The 23304-nt window shown below is 39.8% G+C and overlaps 1 protein-coding gene across 1 annotated transcript in view; it reads right to left on the bottom strand.

Annotated features, from left to right (window-relative positions):
- otud7a (OTU deubiquitinase 7A) overlaps window positions 1-23304 on the bottom strand; it is a 523825-nt gene that overhangs the window by 109084 nt on the left and 391437 nt on the right. The window lies entirely within an intron of this gene.

The raw sequence follows: 23304 nt of genomic DNA, 5'->3' as shown, positions 1-23304 counted from the left end.
CATCCAGGTGGATGCTACACATTGGTGGTGGATGAAGTGATTCCTTACTGTCTATATGAAGCACTTCATTTAGAAAAAGCGCTATATAATGTGATTAATTATCATTATTTAATGTTTTATGCCTAGACCAAGTTTATTTTTGGACTAATCAAATCAAGCAGTTTTTCTGAATCTTCGATTTGACAGTTTATTATATTTTAGACATTACAGAGATCTGTTTTGATAACAAGCTTCACTTTCTCTGTGTATGAATATAAATACAGTAAAATGGCACTTATTTTACATTAATTTAACTGTAAATATCATATAGTCTGAAGTAAGGGAAAAAGTAACCAATGACGACATGCACAGTCCCATCCCGACACACAGCTATATTTCTTTAAAAGTGCTTTGCTCTTGGACATTTCTTCCACAAGGAATATTTTTGATTTCATACCAGCAGTTATCATCAAAACCCTTTTTCCTTGAATGACGTGTTCTTAGGGGATGCTGCTGAAATATCCCATTTGAAACGTTCAATCGAGAAGGACAAGGCCCAAGAGAGCAATGACCCTCAACTGCCTCTCTTCAAAAGCAGACTGGAAAAAGTGCCTGTGCACAGTGACACAACAGATGCAGATTAATGGCTAGCCTGAAGCTACCATTCACTCTTCTAATCATTTTTCCAAAGGTGTTTTTTTTTTTTCCCCCCTGTGGTCAGAGGGTGTGCAGTAGAGAAAGGTTACTTTGATGAATCTCACATCTCAGTTACATTGCTAAACCAGTGCAACAAGATAAATCACTTCAGAGCTCCGAGCTCTTTGCTTTCTTTTTTCTTGGAAAGTAGACAATTTTGGTATTATAGAACATGGAAATACAGTATAGCTTTAATTAATCAAACATTAGATCAGTAATAACTGACAAACTTGGAAAATATTAGGTAGAACTGGTGATGCCAGGGGTATAAACAGAAAACTCAAGTCCCTTTTTTAGATTAGATAAATATTATTAATCCCATGGGGAAACTGAAAGGCATACAGCAGCAGAAATGTAAAAAAATATAAATATAGATTCATATGACAGATAATACAGCCAATCAGTCAACCAATAAATAAATAAAAATAAACTTAATGAGTACATCCGGTGGAAGCATTGAATTGCCTAATAGCAGTGGATAGAAAAGTCCCCCAGAGGTTCTTCTTAGCACATCGTGGTGGAATGAGCCTGTGGCTAATAATAATAATAATAATAATAATAATAATAATAATAATAATACATTTTATTTATATAGTGCTTTTCTCATGTTCAAGGAGTGTACTAAAAGAGCGCCTCCTGGAGGGAATGTCATAATGGCATTCAATTTTACCATTATTCTCTTTTCCACAACAGCTTCCAATGTGTCCAGGGTTGGCCCTGTGATGCATAAGGCTTTCTTCATAAGGTATAAATGTTAATGTATATCAAGAAAGTAATAAGTCATCATGATAGATTGATAACATTTTAATTGTCCCTAAGGAGAAATTATAACTTAACAAGAAAAATACAAATATAACAAGCCACAACCCCCCCAAACCCTACTCAGAAACTTCAAGATTAGATAAGAAGCAAGCTGCTGCCATCTGATAACAGGTTTGTAGGTGGGATTACGATAATAAACAGCCATAGAGGATCTCTATGCGTCAAAATTGTTGCAATATTATAAGTATATTTAGAAAATGGATAACAAGATAAAAACTGAATTTAGTATAAGTATGTGAATAAGTGTTTTTATCAATAGACTGGTGAACCACTTAGAGCTGGGTCTGGCACAGTGCTTGGGGTTTTTGGGGTTTTTCTTTGGCCCCAAGTGACTGCAGTATTGAGAAAAAGCAGTTTAGAAATGTGTCCATCGATGTCGGTTTGTAATGCAGGGTAACACCCTCCCCAAATATTTTAAAAACTACTTAAATTAATTACGTAATGTGAAAAAAATCATGAAATAAATTTATTTGCTCAACGTGCTTGGTGTAAGCGCAAGTCATCGTCCATTAAAAATTGGCTCTGACTTGTATTTGTTTAATTTCTGTGTGAGTTAAAAATAAAAAAAAAAATCTGTGTGAATATCTGTTTCTAGAGTGAAGGATGCTGGCCAAATGAGTCTATGGAAGTCCTTGATGTTTTGGCAAGCAGGTGACTGGAGGCTGTTCTTTAATTGGTTGCTTTCAGATTTTTCTGGGGGCACAGCTCTCTGCGCCTCAGACACTCCTGCATTTATCGGCAGCAAATTAGTATTGTTTTAGGTTTTTTAATCTAATGTGATTGGACAATCGTTGATACACTATGTCAAGTGGACATCAGTTGCCCACAATTCACACCCACTTTTAACAGTATGTAACTACAGATGAATGAGCGTGACTTTAAGAAGAAGAAAAACTCCAGAAATCAAAGAAAATTTGGCTATTTCTTTAATGAAATACCTCTTCATTGATCATTCAATTAAAGAAAAAAAGATAAAGACCTTGGAATGTACAAACCTGAATTCAGCAGAAGACAAGTGATCAAGGACAAGCTTACACACAGACTTTTTCCAACTCTTGTTATGAAAAACAGTAAGCTAACTAAGAATACAGAAAGGACAGGTCTATGTGCGTGTGTGTGTGTATTACTTGCAAGGAGATCAGTTCCTGAGATTTTTAAGCTCCTGAGTTTTTAAGGCTGCTTTTACGGTTATTTTATGTAAGTGATCACTTCTCCAAACCATGCATTAAAAAGGTTGAGAATGCTGTGGTGCCTAAGTCTGTAATGTAATAACAGTTGCCTCGATAACTAAGGGCCTTCCATGACAAGTAATCACAGAAACAATTCAATGCTGTGCTAAGAAATGTTATTTATTTCAGTTAATAGAAACTAAATATTAATAAATACAAACAAGAAAAAATATTTGCACACAACTAGACTTGGGATATTCTGATTCAGGTGGTTTGTTATTCTTGAAAGCATTTAAAAATCAGTCTTTGGTGCTCTTGTTCCATGTTGCATTGTGCAGCTGCTTAGTTTTTTCTATTTCATATTGTGCACAAAAAGAGATCTAACCTGGCATCTGAAAATGTGAACAAACTTGTGTGCCTTAGCAACTGGTTGAATGTTAAGAAGGAAGAATAAGGATGACAGTGGCCTTGAGCTATGTTACAAACATGTCCAAAATATTGTTTTGTTTGTCAGATTTCTAGCAACAAATCCTCTGAGAATTATTTCCAGTATATTATGATACTGTTATTTTTATAGCTGATCTAGTAACTGTACATGTTTCCATACTTCATAGTGTACTGTAGTACTAGACATTGTCCTGTTTAATTACAAAACACTCAAAGACTGTCTTCTCTTTTTATTCACTGTGTGTTTCATTCCCTTAGTGTGCTTTAATAATAGGCCTACCATTTGTTAAGGTCATGAAGACTAAGAAGGTTGAACTGAGTGAGAGCTCAAGAAAGAGAAAAACATATCACTCATTCAACAGTGCTGTTCACTGTAGGCTATTATTGGTGTCTATAGTTTGGGTGCTATCATGCATCATCGCAAGGCCACACTTTTAGTTTTCTTCTTATAATAGCCAAGGATAGATTTTTTGTTTTTAACAGCTGGGTCTTTGAATTTGTGTTGCATTCCTGAGCAGGGTTTCATTAGAGGATCCCCCTCATTTGGCTGCTGATTATCAAGTTCTATAAACTGTCTAATCTGGGTGAAATTTTATTTGTCTGTCTAGTTTCATGTAAGCACACCAACAAATTTCTGGCTACGCTACTGCTACTAATAATTCTTTACATTTATAAATCTCTTTTCTCACTACTCAAAGCGCTCTGTGTAGGCAACATTACAGTTTGTGTGTTTTTTTCTTTTCTCCTGAGCTATGAAGTGCTGCTTCTGTTTATCCCCCCAAAAACTATGCCTCCACCCAATTTTTTTTTCACCATCTGTCACTGGCATCCATGGTATATATATATATATATCTACTCTATAGGGCGGCATGGTGGCGCAGTGTGTAGCGCTGCTGCCTCACAGTTGGGAGACCTGGGGACCTGGGTTCACTTCCTCGGTCCTCCCTGCGTGGAGTTTGCATGTTCTCCCCGTGTCTGCGTGGGTTTCCTCCGGGCGCTCCGGTTTCCTCCCACAGTCCAAAGACATGCTGGTTAGGTGGATTGGCGATTCTAAATTGGCCCTAGTGTGTGCTTGGTGTGTGGGTGTGTTTGTGTGTGTCCTGCGGTGGGTTGGCACCCTGCCCGGGATTGGTTCCTGCCTTGTGCCCTGTGTTGGCTGGGATTGGCTCCAGCAGACCCCCGTGACCCTGTGTTTGGATTCAGCGGGTTGGAAAATGGATGGATGGATTTACTCTATATATATTTTAAGATTAAATATGAATATATATATATATCACACCCACACACCTAAAATTTTGGAAAGGAAAACCAGGGAGACAAAACGTGATCTTCTTGGAAGACACTTAAAAGACCCACGAGACGAGACATTGGCCACGGAGCGCCTCGCGGGGACTGTAAACATGAGACTTGGTGCCAAGAGATTGTCCCAGGACCGTCTCACCCTACTTGCAACCAATTTCAAATAAGACCATGGGCAGCAAAACACTCAGTGGTGTAAAGGCATGTAGCAGACATTGATCCTGTGCTCTCAGCTAAATATAAAGTGTATAAGGACAATACGTTCTAGATGAAATGTCAATGACTAAGTGAAGAAGAAAGACCAGCATGGAGAAAAGAGACCCCAAAGCGTTGGAGAGAAAAAAAAAATGCAGATAAGACATTATGAAAGCAGTAAAATTCGAAAGTATTGTAGTGTCCCAGCCAGGTTGAAGCCTTTTTTTTTTTGAGTGATGGGAGACTGACAGCGGGTTATTAATTGATTCAGTAAGGGGGGTGGGGACTCGGGATGGGAGGAGAGGTTGGAAAGGGTGCTAGAAGGTTGTGTTTGGGGTTACGAAGTCGGCGTTCTTTTTCTTGATTGTTCAAGTAAAACTTTTGTGAGATTTTACTATGTGTGTCTGTTTTTTTTTACTTCTTCTCTTTTCGACCTGGATGCGGAGGTCGCTACAGTATCAAAAAACGATAGTAAAGATTGCATTAGCACAAACAAAAGGAAATTATTACTCGAAAAAAGGGAAAATAATCATCATGGACCAGGTGTCATTGAAAAAACAGCAGGACAAAGCAAGGTCAGAAATAAAAGACAAAGAGTATTAAACAAATTAAAATGTCACAAAGAGGTTCAAAAATGAGGGGGCGAAACACATGCAGAGCAGGTTAGAGATAATGAAAACAGTGGAATTCAAAAGACGCAAAACAACATAGGCGCTATATACATGCAGAGCAAGTTACAGAATATAAAAGCAGGAAAATTTGAAAGTATCAAAAAAAGATAAAGATCGCATTTGCGTTAAAAAACAGAAATTATTACTCAGTGAAATAATGGAAAGACGGATAGAGATTGAATATATGGACATAGGTGATATGTCAGAAGTATGGAAATATTGTAAGGCTTTGAAGTTTAAGTCAGAGACTTGTAAATCGTCTAATTAGTATTGCCATCAGGGAAAAGTAATGTTTCTACACAATGAGGAGGCGTATCCAAGAGAATTAAAAGATTTGATGTTTGGGGAAAGTGAAATCCAGAAACAGTTGGTCAGTCATTTCCCAACCTGCTATATCCGAAAACAGGATCACAGGGGTCTGCTGGAGCCAATCCCAGCCAGCACAGGGCGCAAGTCAGGAACAAACCCCGGGCAGGGTGCCAGCCCACCGCAGAATCCACAAACACTAAAGGTAAAATATAGGAGTCAATCGTTTGCAACGAGTGCAGAATGCAGCTGCTAGAATCCTAACTAGGAAAAGAAAATCCAAGCACATTTCTCCAGTTTTGATGTCACTACACTGGTTACCTGTGCCATTCAGAACTGACTTTAAAATACTGCTTATGGTTTACAAAGCCTTAAATAATCTCGCTCCATCTTATATATCGGAATGTCTGACTCCTTATATTCCAAATCGTAACCTTAGATCCTCAAATGAGTATGTGCTTAGAATTCCAACAGCTAAACTTAAAAGAAGTGGTGAGGTGGCTTTCTGCTGTTATGCACCTAAAATCTGGAATAGCCTGCCAATAGAAATTCGCCAGGCTAATACAGTGGAGAACTTTAAAAAAACTGCTAAAAACACATTACTTTAACATGTCCTTCTCATAACTTCATTTTAGTTTAATCCTGATGCTCTGTATATTCAATTAATTATAACTATTCATGGTGGCTCCAAAATCCGTACTAACCCCTACTCTCTCTTCTGTTTTTTTTTTCCCCCGGTTTTCTGTGGTGGCGACCTGCGCCACCACCACCTAATCAAAGCACCATGATGTTCCTACATTGATGGATTAAAAGCCAGAAATCTACATGACCATCATTATCAAGTCCTTCCATGAGAACCCTAAATACAAAGAGGACTGTTCATTTATGTTAGGTAGAATGCCCAGATGGGGCTGGGTGGTCTCATGGACTGGAACCCCTGCAGATTTTATTTTTTTTCCCAGCCATCTGGAGTTTTTTTTTTTGTTTTTTCTGTCCTCCCTGGCCATCGGAACTTACTCTTATTCTATGTTAATTAGTGTTGTCTTATTTTAATTCATCTTTTTTTTCTTTTCTTCATCATGTAAAGCACTTTGAGCTACATTATTTGTAAGAAAATGAGCTATAGAAATAAATGGTGTTGTTGTTGTCTACAATAATCTTTTCGCCTTCGCATCATTCAATGCTCAAAATGTAGATTTACACAATAATGGACTATACGCTATGAGAATCTGTGGTCCTGCCAAAATTAAAGCTACGACAAGTTTAATTTCAAAGAAACCACAATTCGGTCAGGTGTATATTTATGATCACGGAGAAGCGATGCAAATTTTAATAGGCGACAAGAAAGGTAATGTAGTATATATTCTGCGAATAACATTAGACACCAAAGGAGATCTTGATATGCCATTCGTATTAAAATGTTTACAGTTTCCCCGTGAGAATAGCTTTTGCTATGACAATTAACAAATCACAGGGACGAACATTAAAAAAAGTTGGATTATTTATTAGAGAAAAAGAAACGATATTCACTCATGGGCACTTATACGTTGCGTTGTCACAATGTATCTCTAAAAACGGAATCAAAATTCAATGTGATCTTGAAGAAAAGGTAATTCCAAATATGTTTTTACTGAAGCTTTAAAGTAAATGTGAAGATAATGAAATTGAAACAATTCCAAAGAAAAAAAAAGCTTTTAAAATTGTATATCCGATTAACTCTTTTAGGGCTAATTTTTTTTTTGTTTCTTTTCTCCCAGGGCTGAATATTTTTCCAAAAACTAACATTTTTTAAAAAAGAACACAAAGCAATTGTTTAACATATCAAATCAACAAAAAATATTTACTTTTGACAAATGTTACTGTCTTGCATGTTGTATGAGCCTGCATACTCTATGATTTCACATACATATCACATGCATTTTACACAGCAAAGTCTGATCTCGCTCAAAGCAGCCAATTTCAGTCATTGCCACATTGCACTCCTTACAATATGTGTTGCTTTGGTGCCTATTTTTCAATTGTCTGTTGCTGCACTTTCTAACATATATTATTAGTGTGTACTGTAGAGAGACAAGTCACCCATTTGCCATCGTGCCATGCCACTGCCACCAAGTTTTCTGCCTGCATGAAAACCGTATTGTCACCTCTTTTCATCTTCTGAAACTTTATGAACTTTATGTATGGCATTATAGCCTGGCTCACCCCATGGGATTTGCTTCTGTTTATTACAGAAGTGAATAAAACTGCAGCAGCACGTACCTAAGCCACCAGGGGACAAAACACATTCGGACCAATGCTCCCTGAAGTTATATCACCAGTTCTGTCCCATCTCCATTTGTAATGCCACAGCGCGCTTCATCTCGTCTTTCGTTGTGGGTTTCCACTTTGAAAAACGAGAATGCGATGCAAACGCAGCCCGCGATTCCAAAAAAATCTCTGCCTACCTGGTTGTCTCGTCTGACAGTAGCTGAAAAGCAGCATCAGGAGAGAGCAGCCTGACGTACAGCAGCTGGTGATCTGTCGTGTCCAACAGCAAGCCATGCCATCTTGTAAACTCCGGTAGGCAGATCGGCTCTCAACGGATCAATGTCTGTGTATTTATCCCATGCGAACCTTGCCGTAGATGCATCGGCTGCGCGAAGGCACTCAACTGGCAGCAGATCCGCTGGCGCGGCATCAGCTGGTGTCTGATCAGCTGATGCCTGCTTCTCACTCTCTTGCTCGATCTCCTGATCACTTCCAATAAAATCCGATTCTGAAAAATCAAGAGTCCGACTCCGCGATAATGCGCAAAATATCGTCTGCCGAGTGTTTTCTTTTCTGCACTTGCTTCACTCCCTTTTCACATGTCAATGCCATCTTGCCATTGTTTACATTTCGCAACTCACGCACACGCAAGGTTTAGTTGCCGAGTCAACGAGTCTAGCATTCCTCCAAGCACAGAGGGAATGCCTGTGACGTGACAGTGAGATTTGTCGCAATTAACAGCTGATTGTTGCCCCCTATCTCTGGATGTCGACTTTTGTCGACATTCGCCTTCAACCCCTCCTGTCGACAAAAGTCGACATCCGCCCTAAAAGAGTTCACCAAACATGGGGGTTGGCGAGCGAAGCGAGCAGGGGGCAGAGCCCCCTAGTATATATATATATATATATATACAGTGCTTGAAAGTTTGTGAACCCTTTAGAATTTTCTATATTTCTGCATAAATATGACCTAAAACATTATCAGATTTTCACTCAAGTCCTAAAAGTAGATAAAGAGAAACCAGTTAAACAAATGAGACAAAAATATTATACTTGGTCATTTATTTATTACGGAAAATGATCGAATATTACATATTTGTGAGTGGCAAAAGCATGTGAACCTTTGCTTTCAGTATCTGGTGTGACCCCCCTTTGCAGCAATAACTGCAACTAAACGTTTCCGGTAACTGTTGATCAATTCTGCACACCGGCTTGGAGGAATTTTAGCCCATACATCCGTACAGAACAGCTTCAACTCTGGGATGTTGGTGGGTTTCCTCACATTAACTGCTCGCTTCAGGTCCTTCCACAACATTTCGATTGGATTAAGGTCAGGACATTAACTTGGCCATTCCAAAACATTAACTTTATTCTTCTTTAACCATTCTTTGGCAGAACGACTTGTGTGCTTAGGGTTATTGTCTTGCTGCATGACCCGCCTTCTCTTGAGATTCAGTTCATGGACAGATGTCCTGACATTTTCCTTTAGAATTCTCTGATATAATTCAGAATTCATTGTTCCATTGTCCTGGCCCAGATGCAGCAAAACAGGCCCAAACCATGATACTACCACCACCATGTTTCACAGATGGGATAATGTTTTTAGGCTGGAATGCAGTGTTTTCCTTTCTCCAAACATAACGCTTTTCATTTAAACCAAAAAGTTCTATTTTGGTCTCATCCATCCACAAAACATTCTTCCAATAGCCTTCTGGTTTGTCCATGTGATCTTTAGCAAACTGCAGACAAGCAGCAATGTTTTTTTTTTGGAGAGCAGTGGCTTTCTCCTTGCAACCCTGTCATGCACACCATTGTTGTTCAGTGTTCTCCTGATGGTGGACTCATGAACATGAACATTAGCCAATGTGAGAGAGGCCTTCAGTTGCTTAGAAGTTACCCTGGAGTCCTTTGTGACCTCGCCGACTATTACACGCCTTTCTCTTGGAGTGATCTTCGTTGGTTGACTACTCCTGGGGAGGGTAGGAATGGTCTTCAATTTCCTCCATTTGTACACAATCTGTCTGACTGTGGATTGGTGGAGTCCAAACACTTTAGAGATAGTTTTGTAACCTTTTCCAGCCTGATGAGCATCAACAACTCTTTTTCTGAAGTCCTCAGAAATCTCCTTTGTTTGTGCCAACATGTGTTGTGAAGAGCAGACTTTGATAGATCCCAGTTCTTTAAATAACACAGGGTGCCCACTCACACCTGATTGTCATCCCATTGACGGAAAACACCTGACTCTAATTTCACCTTCAAACTAACTGCTAATCCTAGAGGTTCACATACTTTTGCCACTCACAAATATGTAATATTCAATCACTTTCCTTAATAAATAGATGACCAAGTATAATATTTTTGTCTCATTTATTTAACTGGTTTCTCTTCATCTACTTTTAGGACTTGAGTGAAAATCTGATGATGTTTTAGGTCATATTTATGCAGAAATATAGAAAATTCTAAAGGGTTCACAAACGTTCAAGCACAACTGTATGTATATACTGTATATATATATAAAATCCTAAGCCTAAAAGTGCAACGATTTTGTGCAATGATTTTATGTCACATTTTTTGTCACGCTTTAAATAAGGCTTATTTTAAAACCTGCATATATATGTTTGGTATCATTCTTTTCAGAATTTATCGATTAACGTGATGTTGTTAGATTTTCAGATTCTTATTCCATTTTTAAATTATAAACTAAAAAAATATCAAGAACTCATGTCCTGTGAGATGAGACTTTGTGCCATGAGATTTAACCATGGCTGGGGCCAGAAATAAAAGACAAAAAGTAAGACAGCTGCTGTACAGTCTTTTAAATGTTCGAAGCACCACGCGAGATGCAGATGCATCAAAGAGGAGGTAAAAAAAAAACAAAAAAACTGTATTTGTTTCCCATTGTATCACCGTTTAAGGGGGGGTTTCAGAGGAGCGACCGCATCTTCTTGTGGTGCATTCAGCCCCTCTCTTCACAACACGAGCGGCAGAGATGTGAAGTGGCTGGCACGTAGCTGGCAATCTTGGCGAGAAAAGCAAGCAGGGTTGAACCCCCTAGTGTGTGTGTGTATATATATACAGTGCATCCGGAAAGTATTCACAGCGCATCACTTTTTCCACATTTTGTTATGTTACAGCCTCATTCCAAAATGGATTAAATTCATTTTTTTCCTCAGAATTCTACACACAACACCCCATAATGGCAACATGAAAAAAGTTTACTTGAGGTTTTTGCAAATTTCTTAAAAATAAAAAAACTGAGAAATCCCATGTACATAAGTATTCACAGCCTTTGCTCAATACTTTGTCGATGCACCTTTGGCAGCAATTAGAGCCTCAAGTGTTTTTGAATATGATGCCACAAGCTTGGCACACCTATCCTTGGCCAGTTTCATCCATTCCTCTTTGCAGCACCTCTCAAGCTCCATCAGGTTGGATGGGAAGCGTTGGTGCACAGCCATTTTAGGATCTCTCCAGAGATGTTCAATCGGATTCAAGTCTGGGCTCTGCCTGGGCCACTCAAGGACATTCACAGAGTTGTCCTGAAGCCACTCCTTTGATATCTTGGCTGTGTGCTTAGGGTCGTTGTCCTGCTGAAAGATGAACCGTCGCACCAGTCTGAGGTCAAGAGCGCTCTGGAGCAGGTTTTCATCCAGGATGTCTCTGTACATTGCTGCAGTCATCTTTTCCTTTATCCTGACTAGTCACCCAGTCCCTGCTGCTGAAAAACATCCCCACAGCATGATGCTGCTACCACCATGCTTCACTGTAGGGATGGTATTGGCCTGGTGATGAGCGGTGCCTGGTTTCCTCCAAACGTGATGCCTGGAATTCACACCAAAGAGTTCAATCTTTGTCTCATCAGACCAGAAAAGTTTCTTTCTCATGGTCCGAGAGTCCTTCAGGTGCCTTTTGGCAAACTCCAGGCGGGCTGCCATGTGCCTTTTACTAAGGAGTGGCTTCCATTTGGCCACTCTACCATACAGGCCTGATTGGTGGATTGCTGCAGAGATGGTTGTCCTTCTGGAAGGTTCTCTTCTCTCCACAGAGGACCTCTGGAGCTCTGACAGAGTGACCATCGGGTTCTTGGTCACCTCCCTGACTAAGGCCCTTCTCCCCTGATCGCTCAGTTTAGATGGCCAGCCAGCTCTAGGAAGAGTCCTGGTGGTTTCGAACTTCTTACACTTATGGATGATGGAGGCCACTGTGCTCATTGGGACATTCAAAGCAGCAGAAATCTTTCTGTAACCTTCCCCAGATTTGTGCCTCGAGACAATCCTGTCTCAGAGGTCTACAGACAATTCCTTTGACTTCATGCTTGGTTTGTGCTCTGACATGAACTGTCAACTGTGGGACCTTATATAGACAGGTGTGTGCCTTTCCAAATCATGTCCAGTCAACTGAATTTACCACAGGTGGACTCCAATTAAGCTGCAGAAACATCTCAAGGATGATCAGGGGAAACAAGATGCACCTGAGCTCAATTTTGAGCTTCATGGCAAGGGCTGTGAATACTTATGTACACGTGCTTTCTCAATTTTTTTATTTTTAATAAATTTGCAAAAACCTCCAGTAAACTTTTTTCACGTTGTCATTATGGGGTGTTGTGTGTAGAATTCTGAGGAAAAAATGAATTTAATCCATTTTGGAATAAGGCTGTAACATAACAAAATGTGGAAAAAGTGTATATATTATATATATATATATATATATATATATATATATATATATATATATATATATATATATATATATATTTGAACTAAATAAATAAATGTTTCATTATACTGAAAGATAGGTTCACATATTTTTTCATTATATTGCAATACATTTTATTTTAGTAAGTGTGCTTAGTTGTGTAATCATATTTTCAGATTGCAAGCTTGCAAGAATTTAGTTTTGTTATATGATGATCTGATTTTCCTTTTCTCTTATTCTAACAAACTGCAGTATGTTCATAACTCTGATGTTAGGGTTCTCACTTACACCAAGCCCTGGGAACATATTACACCAACTATGAGGGAATTACGCTGGCTCCCCAGTGAGTCGCATATTCACTATAAAATACTGTGAGAGTACAATGGGTGAGAGAGCCTTCTGTGTCTCAGCTCACCGTGTGGAATGCTCCAAGAAGTCCAGTCACTATGAGTGCTTAAAAACAGACTGTTTACTAAATCTTTTGTATAATATTTTTTGCTATCCTTTAATGTATTTTAACTATTTTTGGTATGCTTTGTATCACCATCTTGGGCTGTGAAAAGCATGTTATAAATACAGAATTATTATTACTATTATTATTATCATCATATTTCACTCTTGCTTTTTAACTTGTTTGTAGTTTTTGTTATTTTAAAGAGCGTTTGTCTACTTTTTAGCTGTTTTAAATGTGCAATATAAATAAACATGACTTGTCCATACAGTCTAAACTGAGTGTAGAAATACTTACCCATCCAAAAGTTGCTTCTTGCTTGTTAATGTAAGCATTTAATAGAATATATAAAAAAAGATCACCCTTTATGACATTTTCTTATTTGACTAAAGGAAAAGAAAATGTTTCACAGTGTTGAAGTACACAAAAAAAGCTGTAGCATGCCAAACAACACTTCCAGCATCAGTTGCACTGCAGTGCCCCATTCAACATGCCCAGTGTCATGTGGTGAGTGTACTCGCAATTGACTGGCACCCTGCCTGGAGTTGAGATATCCCGGTTCAGCCTCTGAGCTCCTTTAGGTACGTGGGTTCAATTCAGTGAATGGACGTGATACTAATTTAATGAGAAAAAGTTAATGGTGTGAAATCTCCTTTGCCTTTTGCACTCTTGAAGATAATACGGTAAATGAGATGTTAACAATGCAATGTCTATGCAGTGGATGATGATCAAAGTTACTATAAATCATTTTTCAGTAAAGAGGATTGTTGACAAAGCCGACCAATGTATACACAACTGTCAATTTTCACATTTACTCGAAGACTGCCATCTGTGACTTTACCCATGTTCTGTTTGCGGTGTGGGGGGACTTGTGGTGCCATGCTAAATGCAACAGAATAAAGCTAAATCCATTGACGACTGAACACAACACAAAGACAACTCTCGCTCTGTAAGAAGCTCAAACTAAACTCGCGTGCAGTGCAGATTTGAAATGGAAAGTGATGGAGTGCTATCAAAGAATGCAGTGAGGCTGAAATCAGCTTAATTAAAAATAGACCAAAGTGAGAATAAATGTGGAGCACTGGACAACAAAGGAAGCCAAGTGGAAAAGATCTAGCTGCATCACACATGGCTGAGAGAAAACACTAAGAAGCAGTTAATTGTGAATGATTAAAACAAAATCCCTAAATAGCAGCCAGCACTGATTCATGTAGATCTATATATTCATAAGCAGAAATATTACTTCCCACTGAGTTCAGTTACAGCTCTTTGATTTTAATGTAATGCTACTGTATTTTTAATTATTACATGTTTATTTTAAAAGGGTGACACAGAGGGTAGCAATGCAATTATTCTCCTCCTGGAAGTTTTCATAGTTTTTATTATTATTATTATTATTATAGTATTATTATAGTATTCATAAGAATTACTTTTAAACACTTTGGAATCACTTCAATTTGTTTTTTTGGTCGGCACGAGAAAACCCCACTTATGACATCTTGATGTCTAGTTATGTTAGATGTCAAGCTTTTTGGGGTTCCCTCTCTATTTTTTGGCCCTCTAGGCCCCCCAAAAAACATGCCATTTTCAGATATTTTGTGCAAGAAATTACACCCTTATAATAAAGAGTAAACCAACAGGCGTTTTCAACAAAAATGAATAGAAGGACTTGAAGTTCTGCATGCCACATCAACTAAACCAAGGGGATCACCCCATTAATGGGATACGAGGGCTCAGAATTAGGGTAGGAGAGAATTCATGCTCATTTAAATATTTAAATTTAAAATATACTCCACCACCAAGAATAAAAATCACACTAAAACAAACATTCATTTAAGATGCTCTAAAATAGTTTACTCATAAAATGCTGTAGTTCTTATTACGAGGGGCGTTCAATTATAAGCAGGAACTTTCATGCTGTGTTCTTATAAAGAGTTCAAGGTGGACCTGACGTATTGGACAAACACACGCATATTTAACTTGTCGTTAGTAGTGCTAGCTGCTCTTTCCCCTCTTCCTGACGGTTGTAATTAACATGCAGGAGGAACACAGTAATGTTGCACAGCAAATTATTATTATATTTTTGAGAAATGAAGGAGTCATTCCATCTCAGAGTTAAAAATCAGTTTGGGGATGAGTGTCTCTCTCAGTCTGGAGTGTATGATTGGCGCAAGTCATTCATAAAAGCACTATCATCTCTTCGGTCCACTTAAGGAATTTTTAGGAGGGGAAGAAATTCATGTATGAAATCAATGTAAAATGTAAAAACAGGGACAAAGTGGAGTCAAGCTACCACAGCTCTGACACCAAGCGGCTGTGGAATGGACTGTGCTGCATCACTGACTATAAAAAGAAAAACACAGTCAGTGTTCAGCCCACTGCATGTCTTGCAGACGAGCTCAACACTTTCTATGCTCATTTTGATGCAGCCAACAATATCCTCAAGGGGGCAGTGAGTCTGTCACTCTGATCCTTGAAACGTCTGACGTGAGAAGGTCTTTCAAAAAGGTCAATCCTCGCAAAACTCCGGGACCAGATGGCATCTCAGGCCGTGCCCTCAGGGCGTGTGCTGACCAGCTAGCAGGTGTGTTCACCAACATCTTCAATCTCTCCCTGAGGCAGTCAGTGGTCCCCACTTCCTTCAAGGCATCCACCATCATTCCTGTCCCAAAGAAACCGGTGGTCTCCTGTCTGAATGACTATCGCCCAGTTGCACTGACATCGGTCATTATGAAGTGCTTCGAGCAACTGGTCAAAGGTTACACCTGCTCCTCCCTCCCCGACACGCTGGATCCTCTCCAATTTGCTTACAGAGCAAACAGATCTACAGAGGATGCCATTGTGCTAACAATAAACACTGCCCTCACCCACCTGGAAAGAGGAAATACATATGTAAGAATGCTGTTCATAGATTACAGTTCGGCATTCAACGCCATCATCCCCTCAAAACTCGTCTTGAAGCTTGACGACCTTGGGCTGGGGACGATCATCTGCAGATGGATTTTCTCTTTCCTTACAAACAAGCCCCAGGTGATGAGAGTCGGCAAACACATGTCCTCATCACTCATTTTAAACACAGGAGCGCCGCAAGGCTGTGTGCTTAGACCCCTCTTGTATTCCTTGTTCACCCATGACTGTGTTGCAAAACACGGCACAAACACCATCATCAAGTTTGCAGACGACACAACCATCATAGGCCTTATCACTGACAACGATGAGATGGCCTACAGAGAGGAGGTGCTGGCATTGAGTAATTGGTGCCTAGATAACAACTTGTCTCTTAATGTCAGCAAAACAAAGGAGATGATCATGGACTATCGGAAACAGCAAGGCAGAGAACACCAGGCCATCTACATCAGCGGCGTAGAAGTTGAAATGGTTAACAGCTTCAAGTTCCTCGGAGTAAACATCACCTCGGATCTCTCGTGGACCCTTCACATAGACACTGTGGTTAAGAAAGCTCGCCAGCAGCTCTACTTCCTGAGGAGGCTGAGGAAGTTTGGCATGAATGCCAACATCACCTCAAACCTTTACAGGAGTGTGGTCGAGAGTCTGCTGACGGGCTGCATTACCGTCTGGTATGGGAGCTGCTCTGCCAGCAGCCGGAAATCACTACAGAGAGTGGTGAAGGCAGCAGAGCACATCACGGGCAAGAATCTCCCTGCCATTGAAGACATTTACCTCCATCGGTGCTTGCGTAAGACAAGCAGCATCATAAAGGACCACAGCCATCCATCACACCAGCTGTTCTCCTTGTTACCATCTGGCAGACGATACAGGACTCTGGCTGCTCGGACTACAAGACTTAAAGAACAGTTTTTACCACCAGGCCATTCGACTCCTCAACAGCAACACCTGAACACTTACATACACTTACATTACACCTACATTGCAATACTCCCACACAAACTGTACCTGCACACACTCAGAATACTGACTGGAACATGCATCTGCACTTTATGGAATATGCATCTGTACTTATAAAACATTATCTGTGCAATAACTGTCATTTGTACTTGCTGCTCATTCAACTCATATTGCTCTATAACTTCTTTTAAAATGTACACATTTTATTTTATATGGCTTGCCTATTTTTAACTTGTAATTTTTTTTAAAATTATTTTTTAGCTTTACTGGATCTAGGCTGAATGACTTGTTTTTCTTGTTATACACATTTCATTGTATGTTGACCCTGTGTTAACGTATATATGACAAATAAACCTAAACCTAATAAACCTAAAAATAAAAAACTTAATAAAGAGCTGGTCTGAAGTTCCTAGTAGTAAACAAAAATTATTTTTTTGTAGACCAGTGAAATAAACAGAAATAAACAAAGAAATGTAACACTCCATTAAGAAGTACAAATGCATGTTAGAAAAGATGAGGGGAAAACCTAACGTGAAATAAATCTGCCCAGCATGATGATGTGAGATATCAGTTAACATTCAGTGGTAAATACCACAATGAAAGGGTAACAGCCTTAGAAAATAAAAGGAAAAGTCTGTGTAATAAATGATGATGAAGACACAGCAGGAAGAAACCAAATGTTATAATTCAGGATGTTTCTTAGGGGCTGCGAAGTGGATATCCTATGAACATTCATGTGGTGTTTCTTCACTAAACTCCTCAGCAACACCATTTCTAAAAACCTGGAAACTGTAAGCTTAAACAGCTTATCTGGTAAAAGTAGCATTTTAACTGTCAAATGTGACAGAAATTGGGAAACAGAAAATGTGCTACCCCATGCCAGAAAGAAAGAAGATGTAATTTTTGAGGAAAACGACAAGTTAAGCAAATGGAAATAGAGTTGATCTGACTGAAGAGTCTAGCTGATGTTGTCATGGAATGCCAGTGTCAGTTCGCAGGCCACATTCTCTGCATGCTCCTCAGAACGCCTACCAAAAGTGGCCACGCTGTGCATGGGAAACCTGGTGGCACACCTTTCTCAAAGACCTTCGTGAAGTCAACTTGGCATGGGACAAAACCAAGGCTGTTGCTGCTGACCAAGCTCGATGGCGATGGCTTGGCACCCAATGTGCTGCCCAGCAAAGGAGGAACTAAGTCTAAGACTGAAGTGTTACAAGTTATGAAAGTAATGAGCACGGTGGATCCAAGCTGTTAGTTTGATAGAGACATCATCTGAATTTTGTTAAGTATAAATTTCGCACAAACATTAAAATGTTTTTCTTCACATTGAGAACTATAGAATAAAATCCCAGGTAGTGTGGTAGAGGAAACAACTAGGGACCTTCAAAACTTGACTTGATGTTATTTTGGAGAAATTAAGTGGAAAGGGTTGGCAAGCTTTGTTGATCTGTTCTTGCCAAAATTTGTCTAATAATCTAGTACAGTTAGGTCCATAAATATTTGGACAATGACAACTTTTTTCTAATTTTGGTTCTGTACATTACCACAATGAATTTTAAATGAAACAACTCAGATGCAGTTGATGTGCAGACTTTCAGCTTTAATTCAGTGGGGTGAACAAAACGATTGCATAAAAATGTGAGGCAACTAAAGCATTTTTTTAGCACAATCCCTTCATTTGTACAGAACCAAAATTAGAAAAAAGTTATTTATGGACCTAACTGTATGTACAAGTAGAAATGTATCTTGCTGTTCATGGAATAATTATAATATTTTTTTCTGATGTACCTTTACAGGAGGTTGTTTTTTTATTTTTATTTTTTTTGATAAGACCTTTTCCCCATAAAACAAACTGATTTCATGACATTCACACACCTCTGGTTCTCTAAACGTCCATAGGACTTTGAGCTAGTAACCCTGAGACTTTATAGAGCCACCCCTTTAACTCAGTGATGCCAGAATGAGACCAGAAGTGACTTTGGGCTGAGGTTTAAGAACAAAGGGAGACCACTAAGTCCATCAAGCTTGATTGGTAAAATAAGAGTCTGACTGCCTCAATATCTCATCAAAAAAAGCAGTTTATAAATGACCAAGGCTTCCACTTTAACTACACAATTCTGAAATATGTCTCCAACTCACTCAACCTTTTCCATGAAGGTTTATTCCTACACCTTGGACACTGGTCGCTTTAATTTCCCCCCGTGTCTCTGAATATGTTACACCTTATTTAACTCAATGAGCCACTTTCTTGTAAGGATTTTCTTTTTGTTTTCAGAGTTTTCCTCTCAATACTCTACTTTCCCACAGGGTTAATTATCAAAAGTCCATCCTAATGATTGAGTGTGATTATTGTGTGATGAACTGAGATGATGAGTGGGCCAAGTTCCAGGGTGTTTGATTTATTCTGGTCCCCTTAATCTAAAGAAGATTTAATTGTTACAGCTCCCCATGACTCTTAATGTTATGAAGCATTAAAGTTGATAGGTTACTCTAAAGCAAAAACATGTGCATTAGTCATGTGGACCTACCAACATGAAACTGAAAATCTGAACGTATGAAACAGAAGTCATAAGTGCTAAAATGCATATTATAAGCTACTGTAAGAAGAGAGCACATCTAGCTCAACATCATCTTCAACCCAAGAATAAAGCCAAACAATTGAAAGGAATGGCTTATTCAAACCAAAACACATACAAGAGGGATGATGATCAGAGTTATAAGACTCAATATAAAAGGAAAAAGAAAGTAACACATGAGAAAACCCATAGTAACGCTGTGCCTTCCTCTACCAATCATGGCCTGCTTGTCTAGATGGATGGCTTTTCTGGTTTCCTTCCTCCCAAAACACAAGACCCCACTCTCCATCTCATGTTCTTCCTCTGTTTGTCATTCCCTCAATCTCCGAGAACACAATTAGACAATAAGGCTTCACTTCATTCACATTTTAACTCCAGACTGACCGGAATAAAAGAGCGGGTGGGCTGTAAATCCTAATCTTAATAACCACTTTAATAGTCAAGGGCTACATTTTCACTCTACTGGGTCACTAAGTCAGAGTAGCTAAAGCAGCCCCTTGTAAGCTTGGACTCCTAAACTTCTTTTAAATGGCCAGGTCTCCAGATCACATTTTGTGGGTTTTGGGTAATGGGGTCTTATTTATCTCCTGTGGAATTTCCTTGCTAGCACCGCTGCCAGTCCTTCACACCTATCTGACATTATCTGAGAATTCACTTCTGTGGGGTCTACTGGCCCTGGCTCACCCACACTGGAGTGCACAGCTACTCCCCATCTGCTCAGTTGGGTGTCTCCCTTCCTATGGTCCTGGTTAGATTTTGTTCCTATCTCTGTGGCGCATGAGTAGAAGCCTTTCCCTTAGAGGTGCTTCACATTAAGATACCCAGTAATATTTTCTGATCTCTAGCCAACTAATGATGTTTATTTTAAGAAGCAAAATTATTCTATCTGGTGCAGTGAGAGAGGCTGCTGTTGGATTCCAGCCTGATAGTTAACAGGCTGCACACCCAAGTGGCACCAAAGCATGCTGATACTTTTCTATTCCTAAACAATAATGCATTAAACATCGCATTAAGCAATGTGAAGAGATATTTTCAGTTAACATGAAAACAAATTTTACATCCATAATGCATAAACTGAGCTTTTCTGGGAAGTTTATCCCTGCATTATCTTCTGTATTATTAATCAGGTGCTTCTTTTGTTTTTTTTACCAATTTAATGGTCTTTAATCAGTCAAAGGGTGTGGCCGCTATTGATTATAAAATTTGATCAAAATATATATCCCTCATACATACAAATAAAAACAGAACAACTTCAACATAAGTGTTTATTTCATTTCATCTCTCCTTTCTAGTTTGCTGTAGAATAAAAGAAGCATCGAGAAAAACAGAAAGGTTTGCATTTGGTGTTTATTGATTTGGAGAAGGCTTATGATGGAGTGCCATGTCAAGAGGTCTGGAGGTGCATGAGAGAGAAAGGAGGACCAGAGACGTATGTGTAGATTGTCTAGGATACGTATGAGGGAGTGAGGTAAAAGACCAGATCCCATTTAGGGTAGATCTACATTAGGGATGATCTTTAAGTCCTTGTAGCACCAGAGGTGTAGCTAGAGTTTTCAGCGCCCGGGGACAACTGAAGATTTCGCGCCCCCTCCTGTTTGCCAAAATGCAATGGGGAAGGGAAATTTGGCGCCCTCTGGATGCTGCGCCCGGGGACAGACGTCCCCCCTTGCCCCCCTTAGCTACGCCACCATGTAGCACTGTCATGTAAAATATTTTCTGGCTTGTCTTTCATCTCCCTGTGTCCTCCCTCAATGTAAACTCTGTTTCCACCCAAGCATGTATATAAAAGTGTGAGGAAAAAAACAGGCATGATGGGCAGACGGCAACAGGGAGGACCTTTCTGAGGTACATTCAGATGCAATGATTTACGGGAGGTTGCCATGGTAATTAATGCTAATCTACTATTAAAAAGGAGCGCGAAAAGGGGAAGAAAAGAACAATACTGAGCAGAAGCTTTGTGGTGGAGGATACAGGCATGGACTACACATGGCCAGGCTGGAAGATTGCCTTATTTAAAGGTCAAAGCCCTTCTCAGTTTGGAGGTTGCCATCTCAAAGACATTACCGATTGACGTGCTACAGAAAGAAATGGATGGGACAGTTAAGAGGGTCAAGATTGTGTGAGCTGAAAACAATCTTTATTGTTCTGGGGTAGCGCGTTCTGGAAACACAGCAAAAATGAGAGGAAAAAAGACTAGAGTTTAATTTAAGAAGCAGCAGAACTGTGTGGACTTTGGGTATTCAAAGATTTTCTCTTTTCATGTTAATTGTATACTGAATGTGTTAGAATGGTAGGGTGTGCGGTTACGAATCCAACAGCTGCCATTTATTTTCGTGATTTGTATATAACTGATTTATTACACTTGTTCTCCTCTTTGTCTGTTGCACTGGATCATTTTCTTCATAATAATTCTTATTTAATATGTCAACATCGCAGGAAGGGGTCCGAAGGCGGTTTAGAGTTGACCTGTGTTATAGACAACCGGGTACCTTGCCCCACCGGGAGGCCTGGACAAGCAGGGGACTGGGAAAGGGGCAATTCCTACCCTGGGATGCAAGAGGAACGCCCTCCGGGATTGCATGGGAACCATGGAGCTGGGAAGCTCAACCTTGTGGGGACCCGTGGCCACCGCTAGGGGGCACCTGGATGGTTCAGAAGCCATGGTATGAAGCTCTTCCGCCACACCAGGAAGTGCTGCCGGACCAGGAGCAGGCAGACCCGGAGTGCTTCTGGTGCACAGGTAGGTCATCAGGGAGCACCTGGAGCACATCCGGGTGCATTATAAAAGGGGCCACCTTGCTCCATTCAGGGAGCTGGAGTTAGGAGGTAGAGGACAGAGCTTGTGAGAGGGGAGTGGAGGAGGCAGAAAAAACAGAGAAGTGTTATATAAGGACTGAGTTGTGCTGAGACTGTGGATTTGGGGCTTTGTGCTGTGGGCTAAAAAGAACTGCTTAATAAATGTGTGTGCTTTTGGACATTGTGTGTCCTTGGTGTCTGTCTGGAACTGGGCTGAACTTTCACACCTGCGATACGGATATTGTACGTCGCCAAAAGCGTGGTGACTTGTAGCGGTATCATCTGGGATTGGGCAAAGTGTTACATCCTTACCTCTGACTCATGGGATAAAAGATCAATTCCCCCTGGTTTAGGCTTTTTGCTGATGCCATTACATTGTGTAGCACCAGAAGACAGGACGTGGAGAGGAGGTTGGAAGAATGGAGAAGGGTTTTGGAAGATAGAGGACTGAAGATAAATAAGAAGATGGAATATTAAATCATCATTAATCCTGATTTAATGATGATCAGGATTATAAAGTTAGCTTGCAGGGAGAGCTATTGAAAAGAGTGAATAAATTTAAATATCCAAAATCAGTGGTAGCCCAAGATGGGGAATTAGTAGCAGAGAGAAATCATAAAGTACAGTCTGGAGTATTACAAGTACTACAAGAAGGTATCAAGAGTAGTGTGTGATTGAAGAATTAAGGTGAAGGTTAAACATAAGGTTTAAGACCGTGTTAGACCAGAAATGATGTATGGAGCTGAGATATGGGGACAGTAAAGGGAGCACAGGAGAAGAAGTTGGATAGGGCAGAAATAAGAATATTGAGATGGATGTATGGAATTATGAAAAAGGACAGAGTAACAAATAAGACAACCAGTGATCCAATAAAAGTGGGAGAGATAGCTGTGAAAGTACAGGAAAGTAGGCTGATGTGGTGTAGACATGTGATGAGGAGAGATAATGGATATGTGGGCAAAAAGAGAGATGGGAATTGAAGTGCAGGGGAAGATAAAGTGAGGGAAAGCAAAGTGGAGGTGGATGGAGAAAGTAAAAGAAGATCTGAAGGAAATGGGCTTCACTAGAGAGGAGGTGCAGGGCCGTGAT

Source organism: Erpetoichthys calabaricus, chromosome 17 (assembly GCF_900747795.2).
Source record: "Erpetoichthys calabaricus chromosome 17, fErpCal1.3, whole genome shotgun sequence".
NCBI classification, from domain to species: domain Eukaryota; kingdom Metazoa; phylum Chordata; class Cladistia; order Polypteriformes; family Polypteridae; genus Erpetoichthys; species Erpetoichthys calabaricus.
The sequence above is the reverse complement of the archived record's forward strand: the minus strand, read 5'-3'. Positions and strand labels throughout refer to the sequence as shown.